At 37.3% G+C, this 26,514-nt stretch overlaps 1 protein-coding gene across 1 annotated transcript in view; it reads right to left on the reverse strand.

Moving 5' to 3' along the window:
* GAD2 (glutamate decarboxylase 2) overlaps positions 1-26,514 on the reverse strand; it is a 747,960-nt gene that overhangs the window by 112,923 nt on the left and 608,523 nt on the right. The window lies entirely within an intron of this gene.

The following is a 26,514-nucleotide window of genomic DNA, read 5'->3' on the forward strand; positions in this document are numbered from 1 at the left end:
GTCAGTGCTGGTGCTAAAGAAAACAATCACTTATATATGTACCAGTGCAAACAACTTCTAGTGCACATATGACCCAGCATCACAAGTACACCTGCTTCTCATATTTGTACAACTATAAATATGGTAACAACTAATACCGTTGGCTATACTTTGTGCAGATGGTTGAGCCTGTTGATCCCCAATGTACCTGTATACCATAAGCAGACAGATTTAATGAACTTTAGAGTGACTAAGTGGTAAAAATGATTAACTAAACTAGGTCTACATAGCTGGTACATCTTTAATGGTGAATCTGTGGGACCTAACCAGCTCTGCTGCAACATCCAGCACTGTACTGTTGAGGTGGTATTACCTTTAATAGAGGACAGGAATTCCTCCATCTCTATAGAAGGTGTCTCAGTCCATGACCAACCATCTGTTGCCCTACTTCCTCTGTGCAGGCTTTGGTCTGTGGATGTCACTGTGGATCATATCTGTGGCCCTGTAGTGGATCATTTTATAGCCATGGTCCTGACCACCCATCACATTTATATTGCTAACAGTCTCAGCCCAGGTAAGGTCACAATAGGGCTGGTCAGTTGTACAGACATCAAAGAGTGACTGGTCATGAAGACAGAGGGATGTCAGTACCACCTCATTCTCAGCACCTTTGAATTTGAGCTTATAGGGGTTTGTCATTTGCACAGCAAATACAGTAGTTTTTTTTCCTGTGTGCCCTGTTTTAGGCATTGTTTTGTTGGCATGGAAAACAGCAGAATAAACAGCCTTGGTTCTGCATGGGTTTTATCAATCCTTACCCTACTACTACTACTACTATTACTATTGTTTTAGGTCATAAGGTGTGCTGTATTTGTGCTTGATAGATACCTGTATTTGTAATCTTTAAGTAAATATCAGGCATATAGGTGAACTGAGTTCATATTCTCCAGAAAACAAACACAAAAGTGCAAATAACTAAGAATACATGACCATTACAATAGTACTGTTACAAAGATTATGGCTAATGACATACATGCAGGTCACCAAACACTAAAATATTATTGAAGAGTGCTCTGAATATGAGGTGTCTCCCATCCAACTTAACAGTCCTCAGTCTTCTTAATTCAGTACCTTTGCAAACTACCCCCTTAAATCACTTTGGCCAACACATGTAAGAGTACTAACAAACTGACATCCCTTATAGGCAGAAGGACAAAGAACAGTCAAAATAAACTGTTGTACAAAGGAATGGACGTAAGAAGTAACACCTACTTTATACAAGCAGATTTCATAGCCACAAGAAAATTTTCTCCAAAGTCACCTCTGGCAGGAATCAAGCACTTGCAGCAGTGTTTTCTTCCAAAGTGTGATGAGGCTCTGTGCTTCTCTATGCACTTGTATTATGCAGATTCACTCCTCTGGGTGTGGTGATTATGCAGATTAGGCCTATTCGTATTATTGTTTCAGAATTGCCAAGACTGTGTGAAAAGCACACCAGGTAAACATTGTGCAGATTTCTACTCAATGTTGTGCACGTGACTGAGTTCCTATGGGCAACACTGTTCATACGTGGGTAGACTATGTGCTTGGAGAGGTAAATTGTCATTCCATATTGAACCACCTGGCCACAGAATTGCTTTTGAGCTTGTTTTCTGAACAGCATACACTATCAGTGAGGCCTGCCATGTTTCACATCTTAAAGCGCCATTGGCTCCATGAAAATATGGTACCTATATTTTCTGAGTTTGTCATCCATCCTGCAAATGAGGTGCTTATCAATGCCCATGTTTGTGCAGTAGATGGGAGATGTGAGAACTGTTTTGGATACCAGTTCTCTGTCATGTTTCATGACATTCTTCAAGGCGAGACATCATATCTGGAGTAGGAAAGAGTAGTGCTCCTTTTAGAGTACAGTGGTGGTGTGTGTAGGAGCCAAGAATATTTCTCTATCTCTTCCATTAGGAATACAAGCAGAGGCTTCTGAAGGAGAGTCATAAATGGCCAAAGTGTAATAGTTTGGGCCAGGTTATCACCCATGCAGCTGGCATCCCAAGCACAGGTAAGGAACAGTGTCAACACCATCACAGTGACATAAGCTCCAGAGTCCTGGCATTTGACACTGATGGGAGGATGCAATTAGTATGCCACCCTGGAAGCAAAGTTTTAGGAACTGCAGTTGACAAATATAGTTTCTGCATTATTTTCTCTTTACAGGGATGTCTACATTTAGTGCTTCACACGTGTTAAGTTGTAGTCACTTTAAACAAAGGAGTGGAAATAGCCTTAGGAAGTGGAAGTATTTATTTATTTTGCTCTTCACTTGAAGAGCTGTGGTGGTGCAAATCTGGCTATAGGGCAGAAGGAAATTAAGTGGCACACATATACCAATTGCCTGGCTGCAGTAGAAGCCAGAGTACTTTTTTGTCATCACTTGAAGAGCTGATGGAGTGGGGTACTATATCAAGGACTAGCACTGGGCACTAGATGGGCCAGCTACAGCTCTGACTGTAAATACAGCTGTTATATTAGACTGACCTGTAAAGTGGCACAACATGCCAACCACAAATATTACACAATGTCTATAGAACATGAACAGATCAAAAAATGAATTGGCAGCTACGCAGGAGTACTAGGGTGAGTATACTTGTTGCAGAATGTCTTGCTTTTAATATTAGTAGCATTAGGGATTCATTAAAAGAAATGCATAACTTTCATGCACTTGTGCCACTTCAGTCATTACTACTATGGTTTCCTTTGAATACGTAGCTTCAGACATCAGTACTGTATCTCTGACTCAGGACCCATTTGTTCTCTTTGAAGACCTCAGTTCATCTATCTGTCAGACTGCATGTAATAATGACCAGAGGTTCAGGTCCAACATGCATTTATATATACTAACAGGCTTATAAATTCACAAGTAGTTTTTGTTTTTGGGTCAACAACTATATTGTATTTAACTGTCTTGGTATCAGTATAGTAATTGTAATTACTGCAGTTTTTCATTATATTTGTATCTTTCACCACCCCCCCCCCCATCACTATCCTTTCTCTTATATGATTTTTTCTTTATTTACGTTTTCTGTCCGTTACTTATGGTATTACATACAGCACCACAACTATGTCCACTCATCTAGTGGCAAGGCCTTTTGTCCCCCACAAGTGGTAGTAGTGAAGCCCCTGCTACCATCGCAAGATGCACCCAGCACAGCTGGGTCACACCATGCCAGAATTACCTCCACACCTTTTTTCGATTTGCACCACTTGCAAGAAGTAGCTCTGACCTTGAAGTTGGTCAAGACATACCCACTGGTAGCAGTGTGAGTGGAAGAGATGCCTTAGTCATCCACTGGCAAATGGCAGAGCTTGTGGGGGATATCATTGATAGGAGGTTGGGTGATGGATTGGCCCCATGGAAAACATGCCCCAGCACCTCCTTGAGTCATGCTCCTATCCAGTGCTGGCTCTATTATCTGAGCCAGGAACTAGGGTAATGAGTAATCTCACACTGGGTCTCAGTTGGCAAAGCTAGCAACCACAACATATTCCTGAACCAGGAGTTCTCATCCTTTTTGTGTCCATGCTTACCCCAGCTGGTTATGCACCCCTGCTTTCATTATTGTCTTCCTTTAGTTTGTTTGATGTCTATTTCATCACTGTGTTTCCCTCTACATATTGTATTACCACCCATTTGTCATGCCTGTCTCCCACTGCTACCTATCCTAACCCCCTGCCTTCCTCTTACTTCTCCTACTTTCTTTTCTACCTTTTTCTTTCTCTTCTTAATAATAAAATGGGCAGGTCCCAGAAAAAAATGATTTCCCTCCTACAGCATCTCATTCCTATTTATTCTTTATTTACTCACCTTTTGTCTATCCTCTGCTTCATTCTCCCTTTTGTCTCTTTCTGTACTCCCATTTCCAACCTTTAATCTGTTAAAAAAATAAATAGATAAACATACCACACACATGCTTAGAAAGGGTTTCTGCATCACTGATCTTTTTATGGTCATACTGTGCATGATGGGACAGTGTCAGTGTCACTGCCCATGTACAACAGATGAAAAATGATACTGCTCATTATATAGCAGCAACGATGTCCAATCAATGTTATGTACTGTGTTTATTGGCCTTGGTTGCCAATGGTCCAACTAATGAGCAAAGCACCATTGGGCAGCAGTGTTGAAATATGAAATAGGGTAAACCTGATGCCTTTAGACCGCTTCTGTGGCTGAGGTTGTTAATTAATTATGTGGTTTATAGAGTGAAAGTGGGTTTAATTCCCATTAGGATAATATGCTTTGTGTTTTTACTTTACTACCTCCATTCTGTAAATGTGTAACACTCCCCTGCTATGTGCTTCACTTACATCTTCACTGTAATTGTTCCTGTGGCTCACCATGTTAAGAAGGTGCAGCACAGAGTGTAACTAAAAAGAGACGATGTTTCAGATCAGCTAAGCGTTCAATATGTGTGTGTTTCTTTAAATTTACATTATAGCACACACAATCGGATCAAACTCTGATGATATCAGGACTGGTGTAGGTCTATAAATCTTGTTACTTTTCTTTATGCCACATATCCTGTCTGTGTTTCATGTTTACTAAGTTCAATACTTCAGATTGATATCTGTGTATATATATCATACCCCCTTCTCATTTGTGTTCTGCATCCTTGATTTGTTCATAACCTCCTTTTACAGCTTTCTCAACATTTTTGTTTGTTTCCGTGGCCCTAATGCCACCTCTCCCTTCTACCCTTTGGTGGACTTTCATTCCTCCCAGAAGATATTTCTCTGCACATCTGTAGCCTTGTGTTCCAATAGCAGATCAGCATCTCAGCATAAACAACTCTACACACAGTTTTACAGACTAACCAAGAGGCTCATGCTCGATCCATGTTTACAACAGCTTACTTTGCTGTGACAACCATCTGTTGATCTAACATGATACCTTTGTGGGTCCTTACTGTGGTTGTGACAAGCTGCTCCTCATCACACACACTGACCTGGTCACATGCATTGTTAATGAACCTCAGGGCTCATTGTGTTTACATTGTAATTTATGGTATCAAATGAAAGTTTATAAAATGTTAGAAAACTTGACAATGACAACCTTTGTCTTGCTAATACTGCTTTGCAAGTAGCTCTTTGGCAATAACTATGCAGATATGCATAGAAGTCATATTTATGCAAATATGCTAACCCCTGTACACTTAGTAGCACTGTGGAACAGCATGCCACAAAAAATACAGGTCAGGCATTTCTGCTGACCTAAATAGGATGGTCATTAAGTAAGAATGATTTGTTTTCCAATTATGAATATGCATGATGTTAATATTTCTGTTAACAATGTGACACATGTTGCTCGTTCGTCCCTAATACATAAAACAAGAAGGCTTGGTGTTTCATTTGGAAGCTTTAATACATACAAACAAACCAGGATGGATAGCGGCATCTTTAAATATGAATGAGCTAGTTATCAAACAGAGCTTACATACATACATGCATGCTTACGTCTCAATAGCTAACTGCAAAATGGCAGTTAGGCTCACACGTGCTCAGTATTTATACACTTTGCAAGCCCTTGGATAGCTTCTTAAAGGTATATACACATATATTGATCTACATCCTCCCTCTTAAAACAATATCAGAGTTAGATGTATTACTATATATAGTACATTAGAAACAAAACGCAATATTCATGTCCAAGTTGCTTCATATCTGTTGCAGGGTTTAGAGATTTGACCATATCTTGTAACATAACAGTTAGGACCAAATTTAGCAACAGGGACAGTCTGTGGTGTACAACTCATGTCAGGAACTTCTGCATTTGTCATAGGAATGGGGAATGTCCTCTGGAAATTCCTCTGGAATTGGAACACTGGACAACTCACTCTGAGATAAAGAGTCTTTCTCACAGGCTATGTGCTATGGTATAGGCTCGGACACCAGTCTCAAATGCTTCTGATTCTGTCTAATTCCGTCTGATTCCACAATGTACGATCTTGGCTGGACCAGTATTCTTCATGACACTAATCTGATCATAACCTCTAGATGTTTGCATCTTTACCACATCTCCCTCTTGTAATGGATTGAGTGGTTTGCTGGTCTTATCGTAGTAGGACTTCTGTGATAAATGGCTTGCTATTTTTGATACATGGAACCAACAACTGACTACAGAGTGGTAAAGTGGTTTTGGTTTGTCTTGACAGAAGTCTCTGAGCAGGTGAACTAAAATGTTTATCATGAGGAACATTTCTGAGATTCAAGAGATTCAGGAAAACATCACTATTGTTTCATTTGGACTTCTCTAGTAACTGCTTTGCACTTTGAACTGCACGTTCTGCCAAATCGTTTTAACTGCAGGTACTCAGTACTACTTGTGACAGGAGTAAAGTCCCATTCTTCAGCAAATCTTTTGGACTGTTGGATTGTAAACTGCATGTCATTGCCAGAAATAACTTTGTGCGGACTTTCGTGCACAGCAACATGACTCTTCATCTTAGTAATGACTGCACTGGATGTTAGGTTAGGAAGTAAGTCAATCTCAAACCAATTGGAGTATGAGTCTACTAACACCAAATAATTTTGACCATTCGACTCAAAGATAGTAGTGGCTACTGCTGACCAAGATAGTTCCGGAATCTGGTTAAGCTGAAGTGGTTCTTTCTGTTGATGAGGCTTTGCACTATTACACACTGAACAAGATAAAAGTGCTCTCTCAATGTCTTGTGACATGGATGGCCAAAATACTAGTTTTCTCACCCTTCTTTTGGTAGATTTGGTTCCTGGGTGACCATGAAGCAAGATAGTAATGTTACTCTGGTTGCAAGGACTATGGAACAATGACATTTGGACCTTTCATAATGATACCTTTCTCAGACAAAATTTCATCTCTATATGGAAAATAAGGTTGCACTTCTTGAGGTAAACTAGATTGCTTTGATGGCCATCTCTGTTTGATAAAGTTGTTGAGCCTCTGTAAAACTGGATTCATGGCTGTGTGATCTCTCAGCTCAAGACATGTGGAAGAAAAAGTTCTCACTTACATGACTTCAAAATCAAGTCTCTCATTTTCGTGCTGTTCTGTCATGTTTCTGGGTGATCTGGATAATGTAACAAGATAAAGAAGTTTGCCTTTCTTGTAGACAAGATTGAAATTGTACTTTTGAAATCTCAACATCACACATTGCAGTCTGGCTGAAGATGAATGCATAGGCTTTCTCAAGATAGTGACTAATGGTTGGTGGTCTGTTTTGATCTGGATAGGTCTACCATAAACATAATCATGGAACTTTGAACATGCAAACACAGTTGCTAAAAGCTCTTTTGAGATCCGGGTGCACTGCATCTCAGTTTGGGTAAGCGTTCTCGATGCATAGGCAACAGGTTGATCCTCTTGTAGTATGACTGCACCAAACTAATTAGGTCGGGGCCCAGGCTTTGAGTTTGCTGACTCATTATTATGCTTCACTGAGACTGTGCGAAGTCTGGAATGTGCTACAAAATTCTGGGGTTTACCGGTGAGTGCTGCAAGGGTTACAGTTGCTGCTATGTTCTTGGGCCTGTTTCTTTTAATATCGTGTTGCATACTATCAACATGAGCTTTCTCACTGTGTCTTCTAGAGCTGTTCTCATCTGCAAGTACATTTGTGTGCTTTTCTGTGAGCTCATATATCTGACAAATCTTAATGGCCTTATTCAAAGTTAAATCACTGTCACAAAGCAAAATCTTTCTCACAGCATCATCTTTAATACCACACACAAGTCTGTCTTTTAGCAACTTATCCCTTAAATCACCAAATCTGCATGTTTTAGCTTTAGTTCTCAGGTCAGTTATATATGCTGCAAATGTTTCACCAGGATTTGGATCCCTTGTGTAAAATAAGTGCCTTTCCATTGTAACATTTGTCTGGGGGTTACACTTTTCTCTAAATTTATTTTAAGCACTCTGGGTCCTCCCTTGACTCAGCCTGTACAACAATATGATGTTTTTCTCCCTCTCCGGTATAGATAGCAGGTGCATATACAAATGAGTGTTCCCTTTCTATAGCTTTTCGCCCAGCTAAATTAAACAGAATAAATGCCTTTGTATGGTAATTTTTTATCAGAAAATGCAGCCTGTATGAAAATGTCATACTCCGTCTCAAATACTCTGCAGTTCTCAGCAATATTACTGTCAAATACAAGTGCAATGGGTATCTGAAATCCATCTGCCATGCCCACAAAGTATACGCAAACACACTGCAAATATAGTGCTTGTAATTATGTACAAACAAACAGTGCTGTGAGCTTGTAACAACATTCAAATGCACAATAAACTCTTTGAAATACTGTGCTTTGTGAAATATGCTCCGAAATGGTTGTACTCTGTGAAATATGCCTTGTAATGGCAGTACTTTGCAAAATAACTTTGCTGTAACACTACACAGACATGCATACACTTTATACACTTCTGATAACTCAGATAGCTTTGCTTAACAGGAAAATGTATTTATTTATTTATTTTTTTTTTATTTTACATTTGTTAACCAGGGTGTCTGACTGAGCCGGAAAGGCCCCTTTTCACCAGAGGCCTGGGGAGAAAAGCTCCACATAGAAAAATTACAGATACATTTAGATATTTAGACATGATCAGTATACAAACAAATTATAATACACGTGTTTTTACAGTGGTATGCAGCACATCAACAGTTACAGTGGAGAGAACAAACAAGAAAATAATTTAAAAATAAAGGTAATTAATACATTTGTGGTGTACAGCTGAAATTTGGAACATAGGTAGAATACATACATAGTACACAGGTACAGTACAGATATTGTAGATTAGCCAGTGTTTGTGAGTAAGAGTGAAAACTATTATCAAGTACTCTAGGTTTAGTGTGTATACCTTATCCTCTTTCACAAGCCTGGGGAGCAACCATAGCACTGCCAACTTTTCTTGAGATGTTGCCTGATGAGGTCTTTAAAGGAGGCTTTGGATGATGTGTTTTGAATGCTTGTAGGGACAGAGTTCCATTTTTCAGCCGCTGAACTACTATATAGCGCATCTCCAAAGTTATTGTAGCTGTTGGTGACTTCTAGTAGTAGTTAGTAGTTATTTCTGAGAAAAGTGAATCTTAAGGTGACATTGCCCAACATCAATAGGGATGAAAGTGAAGTAGTAAGAAAGAAAAGTGTGTACAACCCCTCTTTGCACCCTCAGATTAAGAACCTAGCGAAAGTAATTGAAAGTGAAATAAGAAATAATGATAATAGAGTTACAAGGTTCTATAATATGACCATAAAAGAAAAAGAATTACTATATGAAATCAGGAATAACAGAAATGTAAGAGTAATGAAGCCGGACAAAAGGGGTGGCATAATCATTATGGATTACATTGTTTATGATAGTAAAATGTATAATTTGTTATGGGACGAAGATAAATATAGCACAGTTTCTAAAAATGAAATTAACATAGCCTACAGCAGGATTGATATAGCATTGTATGATATGCTAAATGAGGGACTCATAAGCCCTGTATGTTATAAATTTCTGAAAGTTGACAAACCCAAAATACCCACCATTTTCGGAATACCGAAAATTCACAAAAACAAAGATGATCCCCCTTTGCGTCCCATTGTCTCTGCTGATGGGTCTAAGACTGAAACACTGGCAAAATATGTTGATGTCAAATTAAAACCTTTATGGACAGGGAGATGTAATATCTTGAAGGACTCTTGGGACTTGCTGAAAGATCTCAATTCTTGTGTTTGGGACAAAGACGTCTTGTTCCTCACTATAGACATTGTTGACTTGTTTTCTTCTATCCCATATGAAGAGGGTAAAATTATTATGGAAGATATAGTCTTTGGACATGAAGAAATCAATAGGAATGATAAACTAGCCAGTTTATGGCTTTTGGACCTGGTCCTGAAGAATAATTATATATACTTTAAAGGAGAGTTCTTTCAGCAGACAAAAGGAGTTGCTATGGGGGCAGCTTGTGCCCCCACTTATGCTAATCTTATCTTAGCCCATTGGGAGGAGAAGTATGTCATCAATTCCCAATATAAGAACTGTTGGATATTATATAGGAGGTTCTTGGATGACATAGTAATACTTTGGATGGCAGGGAGGGATAGACTAGATGAGTTTCTAACCTACATCAATGACACCACTAGTTTCTTGAGATTCACACACAATATTTCCGAAGATTGTTTGATATATTTAGATGTAGAGCTTTATAAAGGAGAGAAGCAATACAATACTAGAGTTCATCGTAAGTCCACGTATTGTAACTCCTTCCTACATTTTGAGAGTGCACACCCCAAACATTGTAAAAAAAGTATTGTCAAAGGACAGTTTGTCAGGGGTAGTCGCATGACCAGCTCGGATTTAGATTTTCAAAAGGAATGTGAATTTTTAGAGAGAATGTTTGAGGAGAGGGGATACCCTAATGAATTTGTAGAACAAATAAGAAGAGAAGTTGAAGAGGGAAGGAGAGAGAGATTTGCCCCTATCTATAAGACAGGTATTGTCAGCAATAACAACATCCCAAAAATTAATAGAGTGATAGATTCAAGGGATAGAAATATTAATGAAGGCTGTGATTTTTCCCAGACCTTAATACTTGAATACAACAAGATTAATGCTGGGATTAGTAAAATTTTTTTTAGAGAATGGGACAAATTTGTATCCCTAACCGATATAGAAGGGGTTGGTGACATTCCAAGAAAAGTGACTTATAGAAATGCTAGGAATTTGGGAAATATACTTGAAAACAATATATCTCAAAACATTTCCAAAATAGTTAGAAAAGGTACTTATAAGTGTGGGCACTGTAGGCAATGTTGTTATGTTATGAATAGTGACAGCTATTATATAGCCAGTAGAAACAAAATGATCAATAGTCAGGAATACTTTAATTGTGATACCAAAGGGATAGTATACCTGGCTTTTGTGAAACATGTGGGGCGTTCTATATAGGAAAATCTGAAAGAGCTTTAAGAAAAGAATCTATGAACATACTTATGAAATATCTATTAAAAGGAGAGTAATGCTCTATATAAGCATAGTAAAGTATGTAAAGATTATAAATTCAAGTTCTTAGTTATAGAAAGCATTTTAAAGGATGTTAGAGGAGGTCCTTGGGAGACCAGAATTGAATATAGGGAGCTGTGGTGGCAAGTGGCCCTAAATGCAGATAAATTTCCAGGGCTTAATGACAATATATCTATATTACCTTTACTCAAGTTAAGAGCTGCTAAACTGTAAGATTATTGTTTTGCAGTAATATTTTTTACAACCACAAGAGGGCTCCATTACACCTGATTCAGGCTCACACTATGTTTATTTCTTTGTTTTATCTTAAGTTATTTTATGGTATTTTATGAGTTTTAACAAGTCTTTCTTATGAAAACATTATGAAGTTCATAGGTTTTAATGTTCACGTATGAGAATTCATAGGTTTTATATCAAGAAGGTTGTGTTTTTTATCTCAAGTGGTAGCATAATATGTGAATATTGAATTGTATTCTTTGCAGTAGCACTTTATTATTATTACATCATGAATTTATGCCTTTTGAAACACTTAATGGAAATATGTAATTACATATATATTTTTTATTTTCAAATGTTATATACATATGTTTTATGAATTCTACAAACAGTCATATGTGCAATATTTTAAATGGCATTTTGAAATGACTTTCTTGATTCTTAATTTTAATTTTAAATGTCTCTTTAAATTTTAGAATAATTTCAATTAATCAATTGATGGTCAACGTTATATATACTGCGTTAATTGAATGTACTGATTGTCTGAAGAAGTCGAGAATCTGACGAAAACACATACTGTCCGTTATCAGAGGATTAAGGCGTTTACATGTTTTTTCGTGGCTGGTGACAGCCTTGTCTGCTTGGTTTTGGAATAAAGAGCTTTGGCTGACTTCCTGGTGGCGATTGTTTCGTTTCGTGGTTGCCTTTTGACTCCATTTCGACTTCTAGTAGTAGTTTGCTTGATGATCTAAGAGGCCTTTTGACTGAGTGATGTTGTACTAGGTTTTTGAGGGCAGGACACATATTGGGGAGGTAACAGAATGACAGAGGCAGAGTTGATAGTAGGTTAGGAAGTTGTGCAGTTCAAGCCAGTGGAGCTGTCTCAAAGCAGTACAGTGATGAGTTCTATATGAGCAATTTGAAGAAAAGTGGGCAATTCTGTTATAGCAGGCTTCCATTTTGCTTAGTTCAGTTTTGTTGAGATAAGTCAGAATGGGAAAGGCATTGAGTAGGGTGGATGGAATTTGGGAGCGAGCAATGGCTGATCTTAGGTTCATAGGTTCATAGGTTTATACTAGGCTATCTGCCCTAAGGCATTTATAAGCCTAGCCCAAATTTTTGTGGCTTACGCCACCCCTTATATGAAAAAATACTGTGCCCATTAGTTTGTTGTGCCTCTGTCCAGCAGTGACACAGAGATGATTCCCGGGGTAAACCTACGATCTCCCATCCACAGGTCTAGATTTCTCTTGAACAGAGTCAGCGAGGTGCTCTGCCTCACATGGACCGGGATTTTATTCCACAGCATAGGGAGTCTCTGAGTGATAAATCTATCCCTCCAGCATGTCCTATTTATATCCGTGCTAAGGTTTAAGTCGCTTGCTCTAGTGGTTTTGGTGGATTTGGACTTTTTGAGGTGGAGCATGTCCATTAATTCCGGGTTGGACATGGCCTTGTATGTCAGGCACATGTCACCTCTGAGCAGACGGTATGCGACTGAATAGAGCTGGAGTTTCTTCAGTCTGGCAGCATATGACAGATTTTGGAGTCCCTTTATCCTTTTGGTGAGGAACTTTTGGGGTCTCTCCAATTGCTGCAGATGTCGGGTGAGATACATCCCGAATGGGGCATTGTACTCGATCATTGGTCTGATAAGTGAAGAGTACAGGGAACAATGACCTCACTAGATCTGGATGTGAATCCCTTCATGATCAGGTGGGCAATGTAGAAGGTCTTTCTAACCACTTTAGCAATGTGAGTGTCAAAAGAAAGGCCACTGTCAACCTGGGTCCCCAGGTCCCTGATAACCTCTTCTGTGCTTAGTGGATTGCCACCTATATGGTAGCTTGGGGTTACCTTGTTTTTCCCGAAGGGTATGACTATACATTTTTTGGCGTTTAACTTCAGGCCATGGCTCTGGCACCAGCTATCTGTTTCCGTGAGTCCCTTCTGAAGGATATCCGTGTCCGATGCACTTTCCACTATGGCCCAGTTTGCAGTCGTCTGCAAACTTTGTCAGCCAAAGTCCTCCCATGCTGGCCTGTACTTCTGAGAAGTAGATGCCAAACAATAAGGGGCCAAGGACCGAGCCCTGTGGGACACCACTTGTGACCGGCTTGGAGTCTGACACAGCGCCAGCAACTCTAACCCTGTGGGTTCTGTCCTTAAGCCAGTTTGCAACCCATCTTGTGACATATGGGTTTACATTTAAGCTGGTAAGTTTTCTACAATACCCGAGTGGGGTATTGTGTCAAAGCCTTTGCAAGGTCAAGGTAGGCTGTATGGACTGCCTTTCCTCATCAATGGCCTTGGTGACTGTTTCGAAGAAGTCGACCAAGTTCAAAAGGCATGATCTTCCCTTGACAAAGCCAAACTGGGTCGGGTCCAATGTCTGCAAGTCCCGTATATCTTTGTTTATGAGCTCCATTATGATCCTCTCCATAGCTTTGCAGACTGGACTTGTTAAGCTTATGGGGCGGTAATTACCAGGGTCCGTAGAGGCGCCGCCTTTGTGGAGTGGGACCACAGTTGCCGTACGCCACTCCTTGGGCACGTATCCTGTGGTAAGGCTGAGATTAAACAGCTGCCTTATGTGCGGGGTTAATTCCTCATTTAGCTCGTGTAGCACACAGCCGGGGACACCATCCGGTCCCATTGATGCTGTGTTTTTAGCTTTAGAGAGAGCAGCTTTCACCTGCGCATTTGAGATGTCAGTTGTTGGTAAGAAATGGTTTGATACGGTAGAGTGATCCCAGTTTGGCATGTACTTTTTTAATAGTTAAGTTGCGATGACTATCAAATTTTAGGTAGGAGTCTATGGTTATTCCCAATAGCTTAGTCTGTGCCACTGGAGCGATTGGAGTAGCATTTGTGAATTGACTGTTATCAGTGTTTTTGTTAGAACTGGTTATAATCATAAGCTGAGTTTTCTTTGGATTGAGGATAAGTTGGGCTTTGGTAAGGTAGTTTTCAATGTCAGAGAATGCTAGTTGAGTTGTTTGCAGGAGGGTGGGAATGTTTTGTGCAGCACGGATTAAGGTAGTATCATCTGCATACTGAATGACAGATGCATGCTGTATGGAGGTATGGAGGTCATTTGTGAAGATTGTGAATAGTACTGGTCCTAAAATAGAACTCTGTGGGACTCCTATAGTTATGGGCAGCTGAGGAGAGAGAGAATTTTCCCATTTCACAGCTTGGTACCTGTCAGTTAAGTAGCTTTGGAACCAAGTAAGAGTGGAATTTGATAGGTGATATTGGTTTAGTTTGTTTAGCAGGATTTCATGCGATACTGTTTCAAATGCTTTGGACATATCCAAAAAAAAGAGTTGACACCTGCAGGCCTTTGTTTTTGAGACAGTTTACTATGTCTGTGAAGCAGAGGAGGGCTGTAGTGGTACCATGGGAAGGTATGAAACCATGCTGAGTAGGTGACAGGATGTTGCTGTCTAGGATATATTTTAGCACCTGGGTATGGATACATTTTTCTAGGATTTTGGCCAGGGGAGAGAGTAAAGCAATGGGCCTGTAGTTATTAAGTTCAGTGGAGGCCCACCTTTATGTATGGGTGTTACATAGGATATTTTCCAAAGTTTGGGCACATAGTTTTCAACAACTGATCTGTTTATGAGAGTGGAAAAAATACATATGCTTTCCGAAAATGTGTCCGTTTGCCTTTATTTTACTCATTTTATGCAATTTGGACTTTATTTCAAACATTTCCTGTAGTAATTTGAATATTTTTATCAATATTGTACATATCGGTTTATGTGAATATTATTTAGAATGTTCTATATGCCTGGTTTCATATTATGAGAAAAGAAACAGAGATGAGCAGGTTTTAATACCTGAAATTCATTTCTGACCTGTTTTGCAAAGTTTGTACATTTTAGGGATGATCCACTCATCTATATTCCTCCAGCTCTAGTCAAGTGCCTTAAGTCATTTTAGCCAAGGTATTTCTGACTCCATGCCCCTTCAGTATGCTTATTCTAACTCCATGTCCTTTTAGATATGTCGTTTCTGATTCCCTGTCCTTTAGATATCCCACTTCTGACACCATGTCACTTATTCATCTCTAACTCATATAACAAGAAGGCCTGGGGTTTCATTCAGATGATTTAATACAAACACATCAGGATGGATAGCAGCATCTTTAAATATAAATAGACTAGTTAACAAACAGAGCTTACATACATACATGCTTACATCTGAACAGCTAACAACAAAATGGCAGTTAGGCTCGCATGTGCAGAGTACTTATACACTTGTGCAAGCCCTGGGATAGCTTCTTAAATGTATATACATATAAATTGATCTACAACCTAGAAGAACTTTGAAAAGTACTTTGTGGAATCAAATGAAAGCCTAAATAACGTTGGAAAGCTGTCACTGCTACCTGTTATCTAAGTCTGACCAAACTGCAGATAATCTTGTTTAGTAACAAAATACGCATATATGCAAACATCCTGAATCCTGGATTTGCTCTTGTGCATTCAGCACACTGGGCAACAAGTGCCCTTCAGCAATCATTGTTTCCGTACCAGGTACAAGTTTTATGGGATCAGGTTGCTAGCATGAGGCTCAACACTCCTCAGAGGGTGCACCATGCACTGACATGCACACACTCACACTTAGGGCCAGTTTAGAGTGTCCAGTCCACCTACTGCATGTCTTTGGAATGTGGGAAGAAAACAGACCACCAAGTGGAAACCTACACAAATGCAAGTAGGACAAGCAGACTCCACACAGAAGGCACCCCAGCCAAGAATCAAACTGGAGAACCTCTTTTTTTTTTAAATTTTACTGGGGTAGAACACTTGTGCCTTTGGACCTTTTACAGGTTCAGACCAGGAGCTAAAAAAGAAGAATTATAAGGTATAAAGTACACCAAACAAAACTGATAATACTTCCTGCAGTATAACAAGAATATGTCAGGCAGTAACCACGTGGAAGCGATGTGGAAGAACATTTCACATGCAATCAGCATCTCCTAAGATTAATAAAGTACTTAGCACCTGAGAAAATATATTTCTGAAATGCTACAACTATATTCCATATGTTAATAATTATATTAATAATTTGAACGAGAAAATGTTCATACAGCATTGCATGGCATCTAATGAAAGCATACATAATACCTGAAAAAAAAAGCTTTTCACTAATAGATGGGGTCTAACTAGCACTGCTTTGCAGATATTTGTATTTATTTTTCCATTAAATGTGTTGATTTGCATACAAATCATATTTATGTAAATTTCTCAAAAGGGGAGTGACCAATAAAACTGCTTTGCTGCACGGATCACATCTGCATGAACAAAACTCACACTGATGTTGGTGTTTATCTACTGTACCGTGTATTTGTTACAGTACCAGCATTATTTATAAACATATCGAATGACTGAATTCTTTCAACTGGCCACACGTATATTGCATTCACTTGTGGCTTATATAATGGATGACAAGGGACTGGATGTGGATTAGATCACTTACTTGAGAAACAAAAAATAAATTAAAGATTAAAAAAGCCATCTCCCAATATTTGCATATAACATTTAATCTTCCAATAATTAATTTATAGATTTGGTACAGTAGTACACATGGGTGAGTTTAATTATTTTTTACTGAAAACTTCCTGCCCCTTTGACATAGATCATTATTGAAAATAATCAAATATAATAAATAAAATGACACAGTTAACAGATGGTTAAATAAATACAGTCAGATACATATGGTTTGATCTTGCTTTTTATAATAATGACACGGTACATAGCAGGCAAATACTAGTTTTCTAACCTGCATTCAGTCAAGTAAGCTTTGGCTTGTGTTGTAACCTTTTTTGTCAACTGCATATATTCAAAACAAGAGATACAATGATGAAGAATCTATGACTTTTGATGGCAGGTATAATTAGGTACATGATCAATGAATGACCAATTGACTTTAGCTTTTGTCTCCAAATGTGTAAGCTGCCTGAGCCCTGTGGCCCTGTATGGTGTATTGTATTTGAAATATTAATGCATTTTCCAGGTGAATAAGCACCCGGGCTGCCAATATATATATATATATATATATATATATATATATATATATAAAACAGTTGGGGACACAAGTCATATACACGTAGCCATGAATACATCAATGGGAGAAGAAGACTGAATGCTTCTGTTAAGTCCAAGTCAGCTTGTCTGTGAGTTACCCTACTGCTCTGACCATTGAACTTGTCCAAGAATCCCCTCAACTCCTTGACAAATATGTATACCTGCCCTAGTGCCATTCCAGGGCCTGGCACCCATTTTGAACACACAGTTTCATAAAAATCTCAACTGATCCATCCTGATCCATACATCCCTTTCTCCAGGCACCATGAATCCTTAATTGATAATATCAATGCTGGTAATGTTACATTTTTATCCACAGCCTACATTTACGCCTTCCCTATCCCTTAGGAAGGGCTAACGTTATTGCTGATGAAGTCTTGCACTGTCTTTTTAACTTTAGCAATGACTGGACCTAGAGAAAAAGACAGCTAGCCAGCAAAATATCTAATTGTATGGTTTTCCTCATCTTATCACTGTCCCCAGTCAGTGTTGTCTGAAAATGCCCAGTTCATTACATCATGCCAGTGTAATAACTGATCACCTGTCTGTCATTTGGAAAGTAGCAACATTTCCAAGAATTCTAACATTATACATCACAAGATATACAATACTTGTATATAATCACCTCCAGTTCAGCATTTTGTGGGATTATGCTTTTTTAATATTTGCTGGATGTAGTACTCCATTTCTTTAGCATACCATTTCTACTAACCTGCAGTTTTGTCCATTTTGCAAATGATGTATTTGGTCTATAATCTGACATAGATCACAACAGCTAAAAAATGTCTTGCAGTCATTATGCAGAAGATGTTCATCATCAAAATAAAATTTAACCTGACTTTTTGAACTTTAATTTAAAGTTGCAAGAAATAAGGTTAAGAATACTTGATTTACATGCAAAAAGTTTTATCTCTCAGCAAAAGTAACATATTAAAAGCATAATAATAATAATAATAATAATAATAATAATAATAATAATAATAATAATAATAATGGAATTGACCACTTTCTCTACCCAACACAATGTCAGACTCCATTCTCCCTCTCATTTACATTGCTGTGAAGAATGAATCCTATATCACAACTCACTGAGAACATGGCACACCTAAAACCCATCCACACAGATCACAAGAGTTATTTTTTTGGGGTTGGGGGTAGTAAGCTACCTGAACACTCATGATTGGGCCAAGTCACTCATACCTCCTTACCATATATAGTAATGCCACAATAGACACTTGTGTAAGGAGATAAATAAGGTACTTAGTACATTAAACAGTGTCCGGCTGTCTTGCACAAATGACAATCTTGCTGTGACTGTACAAAACTATGATACACAGTAATTTAGAGAAGTTGTGACTGGGCCTTCAAAATCAAATTACCTTGCAATTCATGGCATGCAGGGTAATAGTACTAACATCATAACCTTGCAGCTATGTGGAAAAGAGAAACACCTTGAAAGACTGAAAACTATTAATATGAAATGCAATATCGCAGCCACTTCTTTTAAAAGGAAATATTGTAGCAGAAATGAAACACTGGGGAAAACGGCTCTGCCTACTACTGAAATAAAGATGACATTTAGGACTTACTTTTTTATGCAAGCTTTATCTTATTCAGTGTTTTATATGATCCAGAACCTATCAAAGGATATGGTGTGCAAACTAGAAAAGTGATCTTCTACAATCACGAAGATGACCAGCAACAGTTAGGTACATCCTTTTATTCCAAAACAATGAAGCGCTTTTCATCCGATAGGTAAACGAACGTCATCAGATAAGGTAAAGAATCAAATAAAGGGGTTTAAATAGAAAATGCATCTAGTCAGCTGGTACAACAGTATCAAGCATTAAAGCAATATTCCCATTATAACAGATGTACTAAAACAAACTATTAATTTTACATAAAAATGTTTAAAATACATTAGGTATATATTCTAATTAAAGAAACAATAGCAGCGGAAAAAATAGCAGCAAAAAAGATTCTTTAAACAAATACTTATATATAAAAATTAATTATAAATAATAACTTTAAATACTACACATTAAATAATCGTTTCATATTATTTAAAGATTATATTACAATATGTTCATATAAAAAATTAAATAAATGTTATAAAAATAAATACATCTATATTATAAGATGTACAAAAATAACTAAAGTAATCAGTGTCCCATCCTATAGAGGTTTACCTACAAAGACTTTTTAATTGAAGAATAGCCATAATGGAACACATATCATTAAGCCCTGGCCAATTATATGCATATAGCCTAATCTGCCACAACAATTCACATTTTTCATGGGCATGTTTTTATGTTGGCAAAACTATCAGTAGATTAAGAGATAAAATCTATGAACACATTTACAACATAAACAAAAATAGGCAAGAAAATGCACTAGCTAAACATGTATTTGAATATCCCACACATGTTTTTAAATTTTGGATTTTGGATCAATTAATACCTAATATAAGAGGGGGCCCAATTGAAACTGAACTTGAAAAATGTGACTTGCTTATAAGTTGGTAATTAGATGTGAGTGATGTTTTATAATTAGATTCAATAGTGATACCTAGATATTTAATATGTGTGCCCTCCCAGTTTATGTATCTTTTTTATCTAAGTTTCATAGTAACATTTTTATTCACTAGAAGTGCATGAGTTTTATTGTGACTGAATTTTAGACCAAAGGTGTTTACAAATAAGTCATGATTATGCAATAGGTGATCTACTGAATTTTCAATATCATTAGAAGTTGTTAGTAGGTCATCAGCAAACAGTTGTATCTTGGGGATAATTTGTCTGACACTTTATATCCTTTAGCGCTGCCATTATTTCTAACATAATTTGCAAGCGCCTCAATAGCCAGGGCAAAGAGTAATGGGGAGAGGGGGCACCCCTGTTTAGTACTTCTTAATATTTTGAATGGGCTAGATAGATAAGATCCAATCTTTACATAGGCTATGGACTTTTCATATAGTTTTTTTAATTAATCCTATAATGTAGCTTTAAATAGATATGGCCAACTTAGGGAGTCAAAAGCTTTATCTATATCAAGGCTTGAAATAGAAAACTCATTTTTTTCTTGTTTTCTAAGCCTATTAAGGAGAGTAATTTAATTGCATTGTCTTGTACCTTTCTGTTTTTTTATAAACCTGGTTTGGTCTTCATGAATTAATATTGAAAGAATATTATTTAATTTGCCTGCTTGGATAAATATAAATATCTTATAATCAATGTTAAGCAAACAAATTGGCCTGTATGATGTGCAAAGGTTGGGCTCTTTATTTGGTTTTAGGATGGGAGAGATGATAGAATATTTCCACGAGGGAGGGATGTATGCTGTAGTTTTAACTTCTTCGAATGCATTGAGTAAGATTTTCAAGATGTTATCAGGTAAGAGTTTGTAAAATTCCAGAATTAGACCATCCAGCTCTGGTGCCTTTTTTATCTTAAGATTTGTTATTTGCTCCTTTAATTCTTTAAAGGAAAAGGGTTTATCTGTGTTATTAACATTGTGTTTGGATAGCTTCTATTGGATATTATTAGCAAGAAAGTTGTCTATACTTTTGTTATCATTTGTAGATGAGTTATTATTATTAATATTCTTGTAATGGTTTTTAAAACATAATAAGATATTTTTAGATCTGTAACTTTAATAGTCTGATTACTTCTACTGTATATTATTTCTTTTATATGACTCTTTTTTCATTTAAATATTTAGATTTAATCACAATCCTGTGCATACTCTTGGGATTAATTTAGTAAGATTTTAATCTGAGTTTTTCCAGATTTATTGATATTTTATGCTGCATGAACTTCTGCCAAAGACTACCTGCTTATCTAGAAACAGTACAAGGATTTAAAGAATGGTTTCTAGATGAAATAAAGCTTTACCTAGATGACAATAATAATGGAGAGGTTTCAGATATTATCCTATGGGGTACTTTAAAGGTAGTCTTACATGGTAAAGTCAAAAGTTGGTATATAAATAAAAGGAAAGAGTGGGATAAAAAACTAGTAGACATACAAAAAAATTGATGAACTGAAACTAAAACTTACATCAAATGACAAATCTGCATTAGCTGACATATCATATCATCATTTCATAACATCTTGTAAAATGCATTTACTGACAGCTTCTTCATCAATCATCTAATAAAGATCAAATATTTTATCTAGTACACAACATGGATTTTAGCTCAGCCATGGCACATGCACTGTATATCTTGATCTGAAAGAGTATATTCAAGTTCAGCTTGACAAATGAAGTCTGTTGCAGCTATCCTTCTTAATCTCCCTAAAATGTTTGATACAGTTTTTCATACCAGGCCAATGGAGGACCTAGAAGGTTATTGCTTCATTCTCAGTGCATTGAGATGGTTCTTGGATGATCTGATTAATAAAACATAAGCTGTAAAATGGAGTGATGTAATTTCCAGTTCCTTAGAAGTTAATGTAATTGTACCCCAGGGTTTGGTATCTAGTCCACTGCTGTTCACCATTTACATGAATGGTGTGACCAATCACTGTAGAGATTCCAAGCTAATTCAATATATTTATGACTCCACTATCAGCCTAAATGTCAGTTTGCTAATATGAGATTTGAAGCATCATTATATTCTCTGTGATCTTGGTTTGTTTCCATTGGTGAGCACCTATGTGCACCATAAATCAAGGCCTTGCATTTCTTTCCAAGGATCATTTTTAACTACCACTTCTGATTCTCCCTGCCAAGCACATACTACCCATGCCTCAAGGGTGATATTGCCTTCTGCCACCCCCTTTGCACTTTTCATTGTTTTTCCCCAAAAATCAATAAGTGATTTGAATTTGAAAATAAACTACCCTACATAATACCGAAAGTTATCCAATCAATACTTCCCCACCAGGAATAAATGCCCTTTCCTTGACTCACAGGTCCAATAGTATCCCCCCTTTATTTCTATTGGTCATTTGGTAAACTCCGTACAAAACTTCTGCTTCTAACAATTATCAATGAGATGTATACTTTCCAGTTACAGCAGACAAACCATGTATTAAACTCATAGACAGAAGCACAATTAATATTCTCTCATTGAAGAGTGCTTTTAGGACCCATCACATACTAAATTATCACTGTAGTTACGTTCTCCCTGTTATAACTACAATCCTTCACTGTTAATGCTAAGTTGTAAGCCCAGCTCCATTCCTAAATCCTGCAGCAAGCATGGTGACTCCAGATTTTCCATTATAAGTGGTAAACTGTGAAGTAAACTGCCAATCAATCTATGATGTCTCCTAGATAGGGAACTTTTCCTATTCTCATGTAACATCTGTAACAAAATTGGACCAGTAATTGTAACATGTTCCAACTGGCTTACATCAACAACTAAAGTCCAGTCAACTACTATGCATTATTACCTAATTACAGCATCTTACCTGTCACTAGATATCTGTGTATCACTAATATGTTATCAGTTTCACTTGAGATTTCAAATTTATAGACTCGCAATGTTTACATGACAGAGTCACTCCATCAGTCATAATTACCATGTTAATATCCACTTTCCAAGAACATCACCTGCCTCTTAGAGGACAAGACAATTCAGCTCCTGGATGCATGCTTGGGAAAAAGCAAATGCTTGCATTTGGCAGAATTCACACCTGTGTGGAAAGGCCCCATTTGGATTTCTAGACTATTACCATAGCCACTTGGCCATATCTAAGATGCTGCCATCTTATTGGTTACTTTCCCAATAATATTTACAGTTATAGACTTTACTGTCACATATACCAAACTAAAATTATTCCATTTTTATATATATTGAATATAGCACATTTTTTTGTTTTTCAGCATCTGATGTTATTTGTATTTATTCATGTTGTGAACACATGCAATGTTGAGCATTTTGCTGTCTGTCTTCCTTAATACTAATGTCTTGTATTGTAAATCCTTTGCTTGCTTATATTGCAAGGTAAATTGCCTGTCATTTTATTGACTATAGTTGTATTTCTTGTTCTTGCTGTCTGGATACTTCTCTGTCTTGGACTCCATCAAAAGTAGACCTCACTGCTGGACTTCCTAGTAAACGAATATAAAATAAATATATAAAGATGTCTGATTCCAGTCTTCACTTGAATTAGATGGACATTCAATACTTATGCTTCCTTCATCATTTTAAACTGTGTATGCTGCTTGTTGATTAGGATTAGGACGTGTTTAAAATAAGAAATCATTCTGTTCTATCCTTTCCCCAAGAAGCCACATCACAATGTCTCATTGTTTCTACACTTTTCAAACATCCCATGACTTTTGTTTTCACTGTGACCATTGACTGGATGTGCTGCATTGTAATGGCCAGAATGGGAGGCTCAAAAGCCAATTAACTGACTCAACAAAACTAGCAGGTTTGACAAACTCCACAACTAACCTCATGGCAAATCTGTTCCATAGGTTTATCCTGTTTGTGGAAAATTGACCATTAGGAGACATTGGGTGTAGCCAGAACAGGATTTGAGGTTTCTGACACTTCCACCACCCACAGACACCACCAAAAGTTATTATTTTTATTTATCTGGAAATAGCAGAAGCATTGAGCATTACAATGTGATTTCCTGGGAGTGGCAGCTTTGGAGAAGATACACACAATGAATGTAGCTATTTTTATCTTTTGGTAAAAACTGCAAGAAAGGCCCAGCCAAGTTAGAGTCTTCACTATGTAAAACTTTAAACCTGCTGTAGTGGAGGCCCATGGGATTCTTTGTTTTGGATATTTTACCTTTTTAACACATTACTAGTGTTTTGAATATAAATGTTGTCAATATTTAGCACTGTACCTTACTCTGGCAGAATTTCTTCAGCCCACCACCAGTAAACAACTTGTATCAGGTACTCCAGGCACTACAAAGTGTTGGCATTGCTTTCTACTTGAATAGCCAGATCTAATGACTTCAGATGGGGAAGGTAACATTTTAAAGGGAGTAAATAGAATTAATATTAATGGCGAGTCTGGACTATATAAAAACATATGTTTTGATTATGTGCAAGATGAAGTCAAGGAGCAACAGTATATGGGGAGAATTTCAGAAGCTCGACAAAATATAGGAAATGCAGCATTTACAGATGGAAAAAATGAGTTTTAAATGTAAGTTGTGCAATCTTAGAGGATAAATTCTGCTATGGACTGAGCAAACCATGATACAAACTATGAAGGGTTTCAGTGAGACCGAGAGAAAGAGACAGGAACTAATATGACATTCAACATATGCAAGCAGCAGGAAGTGGATTTAGATGAGGCTGTGTTTCGCTAATACTGAATAAGTGTGCTATTCTGTACGTCAGCAATCTCATTCACTTTATCACCAACTCAGCCCACATTTATTCAAGTAAATTAAAATCAGCCAAGTTCTTTTGCCCTGCCTTTTATCCAGGTTCTATTCTCCTTTTACCACTCTTATATAAAATGCTGCTACTTGGCATTAAGACTACCACTATATTTCAAACTATCCATTATTTCCACCCCCCACAAAACAACCAAATGGCTGAAGTTCATCAGCAAAATGTCTACAAAAACTTTCTGTATCAATTATTTATAAATCTGTTAAGCAGATTGCATACTCCAGTTTTATACCCCAAAACAATAGTCTTTTGCTTCTTTTCTCCCAGTTAACCTGTTTAAATCACAGCTGTATTTTTTTCACTGGTTTCATTCTATATATTTTATAGCCTGCAGAACCAGAAAGTGAAACTGAGTGACTCTGTAGTATGGCTCCCAACTCCCTCACTCAGATGTTTTATCACAGTTTTATCCAAACGGTACAACCAGAATACTTTTTAAATAGATATTATAAGAGTGCTTCTTAGACTGCAAGTTCAATTCCTAAGAGTCCCTGAATCAGTCTTTCTGAAAAATGTCACTGATGAAAATATGATTTACAGATCTTTCAATAAATTCACAAAAGTTTAATTCATGACTGGATCAGCACATATATCATTACAATACTGCAGTCTCAGTACAGTGATATTTGTTTTTATTCTAAATTTACTCATCAGTTAAAATTAATTCCAGTTTTAAAGTTCCTCAGAATGGCACTGCACTTTAATATTTACTAGCCTGAGGAGGACATTTGTTCACATCAATGGTTACAGCCTAGTAATTGGTCTGCACAGTAATTTCACAGTTTATAGCACTCACTGATTAAATAAATCAATAAAACAATAATGCTAGAATGATTAAAGCCTATTATTTATTTGACCTGCATTTATATTGTTTAAAATGTATTAATATTATTTATGTGTAACTTCTATTCTCAGACATAAACACACCTGTATTATACCATGATCCCCCCAAAACGTGCACGCTGATTGGCCAGCGTGCCCGTTGTAAATCGAGTTATACTAATGGAAAAAGGTCCGGTCGCCCGGACTTTTTTCCATTAGTATAACTCGTTTTTTTTAAACACTGTCTCGCTATGTTAAATGGGTTTAACATAGCGAGACAGCTTTAAAATAAGCAATGGAGATCTCCGTTGCTTATTTTAAAGCTGTCTCGCTATGTTAAACCCATTTAACATAGCGAGATGTTAAAAACGGAGAAAGCAAGATCTCCGTTGCTTTTTAGTGTCTCGCTATGTTAAATGAGTTTAACATGGCGAGACATAAAACAACGGAGATCTTGCTTTCTCCGTTGCTTTTGCCACAGCTCTGATGTACTGCGCAGCGCAGTACATCAGAACTACCGCGGATGCCAGACATCTGCGGAAGGGCAGTAAACAGGCATTATACTATGCCATTATTTAAGAAAAGTAATAGTTTCTTTTCTTAAATAATGTCATGGTATAATAGCAATAACCCACTTCTGGGTGTGGGTAATGCTAAATTTACCCACGGTTGGCTTTGTTTGGTCCTCGGGCCTCGGGACCAAACCACGCCAACCGTGGGTAAATTTAGCATTACCCACACCCAGTCGTGGGTTATTGCTATACTAATATTGAAAACAATGTATGTGTTAAGAAATAGTTTTTTTCTGAAGTAGAAATTAATGCTGGGCAGAGGATGTAGGAAATGTATTATAATTACTGTGATGATCACTATATAGGTGGTGCGTAGTACAAGTCAATGATAAGAATTCTGTGGCATACAAGAAGTTAAAAACTAACGTCAGATATTAGGACTTTTTTATTTTCTCTCATTTATGAG

Source organism: Protopterus annectens, chromosome 3.part0 (assembly GCF_019279795.1).
Source record: "Protopterus annectens isolate FY-2018-M chromosome 3.part0, PAN1.0, whole genome shotgun sequence".
In the NCBI taxonomy this organism is placed as follows: domain Eukaryota; kingdom Metazoa; phylum Chordata; order Ceratodontiformes; family Protopteridae; genus Protopterus; species Protopterus annectens.